The sequence below is a fragment of the Marmota marmota genome, unplaced genomic scaffold (assembly GCF_001458135.2).
Source record: "Marmota marmota marmota unplaced genomic scaffold, marMar, whole genome shotgun sequence".
Classification (NCBI taxonomy): Eukaryota; Metazoa; Chordata; class Mammalia; order Rodentia; family Sciuridae; genus Marmota; species Marmota marmota.
Genome location: NW_026000174.1, coordinates 57,366,446 through 57,374,038, shown reverse-complemented (window position 1 = coordinate 57,374,038; position 7,593 = coordinate 57,366,446).

Genomic DNA, 7,593 nt, shown 5'->3' with positions numbered 1-7,593 from the left:
GGAGGGGAGGGGGGATAGTAGAGGATAGGAAAGGCAGCAGAATACAACAGACACTAGTATGGCAACATGTAAATCAATGGATGTGTAACTGATGTGATTCTGCAATCTGTATACGGGGTAAAAATGGGAGTTCATAACCCACTTGAATCAAAGTGTGAAATATGATATATCAAGAACTATGTAATGTTTTGAACAACCAACAATAAAAATTAAAAAAAAATAAAAAATAAAATTATGAGATATTAAAAAAAATAAATAAATAAAAGGATATAATATCCACCAAAAAAATAAAATAAAATAAAAACTGAAGGATAGAAACAACCCTCTTTCCATTTCCTGACAATTAGAAAACAAAACAACAACAAAAAAAAAGAAATTCATGCTTCCTCAATCAACATCCAGACTTGAGCCATTCTGCAGATCCAGAAACCCTGAAATTAAAGAGAAGCTGGATATGCTTGAGGTAGGAGCCAGGAGCACTGCCTCAAATTTATGTTGATCTGTCTTCAAGATACCCCAAAGCCTTTTTCAGGTTATCTTTGCATTAGAAGAAGAGAAATAACAGGAATTGCTGTAACTACTGAACCTATGGAGCAGAGAATATCGTGGTGGAAAAGGCTAAGTAGAAGCTGGTAGGTCTTACTATTCAGGTGTGATTCTCACCACATTCAACTGAACTACTTGTCCTGTGCAAAGACAGATGGTTATGGAAAAATTATAGTGAAATTCCATTAGCTTGATCAGATGGGAATTCCAATTTCAGCTTTTGTACCAAATGTGGTTTCATTGTTTGAACAAATTAAAACATCCCCCTGGTGTTTCATATGTAGCTAATAATCTGGCAAACCTTCTCCATACTTTTTAATAAAGGACCATCAGAAGCAATTTGGTCTCATCCAAAAAAGCCAGTAATGCACATTCTTTCTCCTAAAAAAAGAAGTGATGTTTTATCCCTAATTCATAATTCTCTCTCCCAAACCCAAGCAACCCCTCATAGAGGGAGAAACTCAATAATTATTCTTTCAAAAAAACACAGAAAAAATCATTTAACACTCCAATGGAGATGAAAATAAATTAAAAATCAAAAGATCCTCTAGCTCAAGATGTATTGTTTAATTAATCAGAGGGCATCGATAGCAAAAATAGATCAAAAAGAAGAGAAAATTAATACGATTGAAGACTGTTCTTTGAGAATACACAGTCTGAGTAATAAAAAGAAAAAAGAATAAAAAGAAATGAACCAAGACTTATAGGGATTTTAAGGTAGAATTAAGTGTTAAAATAGTTGAGTTCTGGGAGCTCAAGAGGGACTTGAAAATGCCAAATTGTGGAAAACCTCTTCAAATGGATCAGAAAAGAATATTTTCCAAACCTAAGTAAATGTGGATATCCAGGTACAAAAAGAGCAGAGTTGCCAGTCAGGTTTAACTCTACTATCCACTATGAAAATTAGTGTGGAGTTTCCTCAAAAAACTGAAAAAGAGTTGCCATGTAATCCAGTTATGCTACTCCTGGGTATATATCAGTGTCTATCAATAGATGAATGGTTTTTAAAATATAGAGAATTCAGCATAAATAAGAATGAAATTCTGTCATTTGCAACAACAGGGTGAAGGTCATTATGTTAAGGGAAGTAAACCTGGCACATAAAGACGGGACTGCCTGACCTCAGCCACACTGGAAACTGAAAAGGTTGATCTCATAGAAATTAAAAATAGAATGGTGTTTAGCTGTGGCTGGGGAGAGCAGGAGGTAGATGATGGGGAAATACTGATCTTTGGGTAGTGAGCTGCAGTTATGAATAAGAAGCTCAGGGTGCTGTAGCACTCGGGGATGACCATAATACGATGTACATTTCTAAAGAAATGATAAATGTTTGAGGAGATAAATATGATTAACATAATTTAAACATTATACAATGTGTACATGTATAAAGTGGCACCTCATTAATATGGATAGCTTTTTATATTTTTAAACCTTAGTTTAAAAAGAATTAATCTTCATCCTAAAACAAGAATGAAATTATGGCATTTACAAGTAAATAGATGGTGCAGAGAATATCATGCTAAAAGAAAATAAGCCAATCCCAAAGAACCAAAGGCAGAATGTTTTCTCTGCTATGCAGATGCTAATTCACAATGGGGGAGGGGTCTAGGGAAGAACACAATTACTTTAGATTACCAAAGAGAAGTGAAGGAAGGGAAGGAGGTACAGGGGTATAAAGGATCGTGGAATGAAACAGACATTATTACCTTATATACATATACGACTGAATGACCAGTGTGATTTTACCATGTACAATCAGAAAAAAAGATAAATTATACTCCACTTATGTATGATATATCAAAGTGAATTAATGTATTCTACTGTCATTTGTAACTAATTAGGACAAATAAAAAGATTTTAAAAAATAATAATTAATACCAGTAAAATGTGCTATACTTTGACTAGACATTTCTAGGAAGAAGACATACCAGTGGACAGCAGATAAACTAAAAGGTGCTTGATGTCAATATAAACATCAAGAAAAATGCAAATCAAATCACAATAAGATATCAACTCAATCTGATAGGATTGGAATTATAAAAATCAAACAAACAAAAACAGAAAGATAATAAATGTTGTTAAGGATGTGAGAAAAAGGAAATGTTTTTCCACTGTTTTTGTTAATATAAATTGGTTCAGCCTTTACAGAAAAGAGTATGGAGTTTTCTAAAATAGTTTCAAAAGCAAAAAATATCAGCCTTTATAAAGAAGAAAATCATTATTTGTATTCTTGATGATTTCCCTTCTAACCTCAGTGAGATGAAATCTCATCACAGTTTTGATTTTGATTTGCTTCTCTTTGATTACTAGGGATGTTGAACAGTTTTTTTTTTTAATATATTTGTATTTCTTCTTTTGTGTAATGTGTTTTTCTTTTCACCATTTATTTATTGGTTTATTTGTCATTTTGCTGTTGTTTGTTGGTTGTTTTTTTTAAATTTTTGGATCTTTGCTCTTTTATTTTGTTGTTGTTGTTGTTTGATGTCAAGCTTTTGAGTTTTTTTTTTTTTAAGTATTCTGGATTCTGTTGGAGGAAGAGCTTAAAAAGATCTTCTCCCACTCTGTATGCTTTCTCTGCATGCTTGTGTTTCCTTTGATGTGCAGAAGATTTTTAATTTCATGCCATGCCATCTTACTTATTGATTTTTGGTTTTTATTTCTTGAGCTTTAGAAGTCTTGTTAAGGAAATGGATGCCTGTACCAATATGTTTGAGTGCTAAGTCTTTCTTCTAGAACTTGAAAGGTTTCTTGTGTAATTTTTAGGTGTGTTTGATCCACAGTGAGAAAAGGTATCTTCATTCATTTTCAGTAGGACTGCAAATTAGTATAACCTCTTTGGAAAACGGTATAGTGCTTCCTTAAACCACCAGGAATGGAACCACAAATTCACCCAGCTATCTCAGTCCTTGGTGTTTATTCAAAAGAAGTAAAGTCAGCATACTATAGTGATACAGGCACATGAATGTTTATAGGACCACAACCCATAATAGCCAAGTTACAGAATAAGCTCAGGTGCCTGTCAACAGATGGGTGAATAAAAAAAATGTATACACACAATATGCAGTATACAGGAAAACTGGGGACTGAAATGGAACAAGTTATACTCCATGCTTCTATAATTATGTCAAAGTGAGTCTTGATGTTATATATAAATATGAAGCATTAATAAAAAGGAAAATGAAGAAAATTCTGCCATTTGTAACATTTTGGATCAACCCAGAAAACATTAATGTTTAGAAAAATAAACCAGGCACAAAAGGGCAAACACAACATGACATCACTTACAGGATAAATCTAAAATAGTGTAACTCAGAGTTATAGAGTGGGACTGTGGTTGTCATGAGCTAGGGAATGAAGAGGAAGAAGATGTCAATCAAATGGTATGATGTTTTGATTGCACAACATGAATAAGTTCTAGAGATTTATACACCATTGAGCTTATACTGATCAGTATTGTCCAGGATGCTTAAAATACTGCTCAAAGGGCAGATTATGTGCTGCATGTCATCATCATCATTATACTAATAATATACAAGAAGTTGGATGGACACATTTGAAGATGGTCAGATAGGTGACCAAATAATTTCATGGCATAGATTACATGTTATATATGTACTGTATTTTGTATGTTAATCACTTCAAATAAATGTTTTTTTTTAATAATTTACAGACTTCCTAAAATGACTAAGTGGCAAATAAGTAACAATGAAGTTTTGTCCAATTGACAAAATGTGCAATGACTTGAACTCTCTGTCTTTTAAATATCTCTCCAAATCTGTAATGCTGCCAATCATTCCATACTGTGTCCCAGAGAACACTGTTATATAGACCTTTCTTTGGTGTCTGGCTACTTCCAAAACACTGGAAATAAGGAAAAGCACCATGTGCAGTTAAAAATAGCTGTCATTAATATGCCTTCACTTCTTTAACTCTCAAGCAATTCACGGTGGGTTTTCAGAAAGGATTTAATACTGATAAGAAAGAAGCCCCCTCTGTGACACATTTTCAGGTAAAATACATCGCTGGTACTCACACTGGATTAATGCTGCAATCCTATTTACATGGCGTTCATCTTTCCTAACAACCCAATTTCAGATAAAAAAATAAATAAATAAAAAAGAAATTATGTTCAAACTTCAGGGAATACAAGTCTCCATTCAGAGGCTGGTAATTTTCAAATATGTCTTTCCAGAATACCTGCTTCCAAGGTAATATATTTCCATCAAAATATATAATTAATTCCTGGGAGAGAAAGCACAGCTATAAGCTAGGTCCCTAAATTCTTCTGAAAACCTCTTAAAATTTCCTGGTCTTGTAAGATGGCAATATTTTTGGTTGTAGTTGATTCATCCAGAGCAAGATTCATCAGGAGTGACCCATTTGAATTATTTTTCTCCCAACATCCTGCCTTCTGTCCTACTGAATCAGAGGAACAGAATGATTTCATTTCTCTGAAACATACCAAGTGAATCCATTCTAAATCCAAATCACAGATTTTCTATTAAAATATTTAGGTTTCAAGTTAAAAAGAATGATTTAGACTTTAAAGGAAACATTTTTAATGACATTCGATTTGATGTTGGGTTACCTGAATATTCTCTTTGGAAGTTTGTTGTCACTTCATATTAAAATTCTTTATTTTAAGAGGAGGTCTTTTTGAAGATGAAATTGATTCTGAACACTCAAAGCATAATTAAAATCATCTAAAAGTACTAAGGTAAGATTTTCTATAGTGTGGATGTTTATTAATTTTGTAATTTTTCATATTCAGAGATCATTACTTTTCAACATTTATCAAATGCAGTCATAGAGTGTCATTTGTTGAGTGTCATTTGTTATAGGATAATTCATCCTCATCTCCCTTTTTCAAAATATGGTTGGCAAATATCATTGAGCAAATTTAACATTAGACAATTTGAGACACATAGTGATGAAGCTTTATATAAAACCCAGCCCTCCAACAACACGAAAATTTAGTTTGCCATGAGACACCTCATTTAATAACCAAGACTCTGCAGATAAAAACAAAATTCAAGTACAACTTATACACATTTAAGACTTGGATATCAATATTAAATGAAACAAATCATCAGCTGTAGAGCCCTAGTACAAACAAGAAGTCTTTCTGGGGTCAACTGCTGTGGGTAAAACACATGTCTTCTCTAAAAGCAGTAATCCAGAAGATTCTTCTTTAGCTGACAGGAGATTTGAAAATGTCTCGATATTTTTACTCAAACTGTCAATTTAGCTTTGCTGAGTGCATACACAATTATTAAAATAAATGAAAGCCCTATATGTGTCTCTAGATATGTGATGAATGTGCTCATGTAACAATCAATTCTCATAAAACCTATGAGGTGACATTCTCACTCTCACTTTGTAGATGATAATGCAGATGGGTGCAGGGCCAGGAAATGTATCCAGGTAAAAGAAGTTGCAAGCAGAAAAAAAAAAAAAACAAGATTCAAATCTGGTCTTACTGACACTCAAATCAGTACACTTAACTTCATGAGGGTTGTATACAACATTTTCCAGCTGACTGTGGGGTCCATATTTTATAGTGGTATTAGAGAAGGGAGAACTGCATGTGAGGGACAGGGGAAAGGAGCCCTTCTGAGAATGAAGAAACACTCATTTTCTTAATATCTGGGAATTCAAATGAATTATTATGTATCTTTGTGTCTGCTGATGAAATTGCTTTGTATAAACTCTCTCTGAAGTAGTTCATCATAATTTATATAACATAGTATCGAATTTATAGTTAAAAGGAAGAGGAGAACAATATATGTTAAAGAACTGAAGGACAAAAAAATGAATAAAAATTGGACTAACCTGAAGGCAGACAAAGAGGTACATTCCCATAATTCCACCTACTAGGAAGCTGATGCAGGAGAATCACAATTTTAATGTCAGCCTGAGCAACATCATAAAACTCCATCTTTAAAAAGTATTTAATGATCTATTTATTATCTTCTTGACTCTGCTACTTATTAGTTAATTTTTCTGGAAGAAGATTCTAAACTCCTCTGTGCAATATAAATAAGAGTAAAGATGGATAAAAAGATAACAACATTAGCCATTCACTTTGTTGTGAGAACTAGATCAGTACATGTCTGAAAAACACTTAGAACACATGTAGAGTTCAGTTACTGTCAGTAAACATGATCAAGATTATTGCGAGCCATCTGCAAGCCCTTGCACTTTAGTTTCTGAGATGATTTCTTTACCAGTAAGAAGGATGCAACAACACTCATCATACAGATTACCTCAAGTATGAAAAGGAATTGTGCAAGCAAAGTATTGGTACTATGCCATGCATGGAATAAATATCAGTTGTTTCATAATTAGGGATTGCAAAGTTATTAGATTTATTCAACAAGTTTTATGAATTATTTTATAGCTGCTCTTTTGTACACTGGTTATATTTCTGTAAGTGTTGCCCTCATCTCTTTATATGAATTGTTACCATTACTCTTCTACATGGGGTTCTGATCTCTGGCTTCCACCCCTTATTTAACCCACTATGCTTCATCCAGGACACAAAAGGATGGTTACAAGAATAACATCTAATATTCCCTTCCTTAAGTTTCTCACCATCCTTGATTCCTATTCTCAATTAGCTCTCATGTTTCTCCATTTCTTAAGGAAAACAGGGCAACATTCTTTAGTTATACTTTGATGGCAGTCACATTCTGTTCCTACCTTGCTTTGGGGGTTTAAATGACACTATGAGTGAAAACTATTAATTCAATTTAAGCTCTGAGTTATTTCAGAAAATTAGAGATACTCAGCCTCTTGCCTTGTGTGTTCACAAAATTTTCTCACATATATAGTCTTTGCAGAATCTTTACTAGAAGGGAAAGTAATCATCATTACTCAGAACACTTTTTTTTTTCCACATCACTCAACAATATAAATGCAAAAATCTCCACATCAATTCTCTCTACTCAATAGAATCCACACATTATTTATTTATGAGAAGGGAGAAGTTTAATTCAAGTTTGTATTTTTTTTTCAGGCAGTGCGATTCACTTTCACTTGAAATAC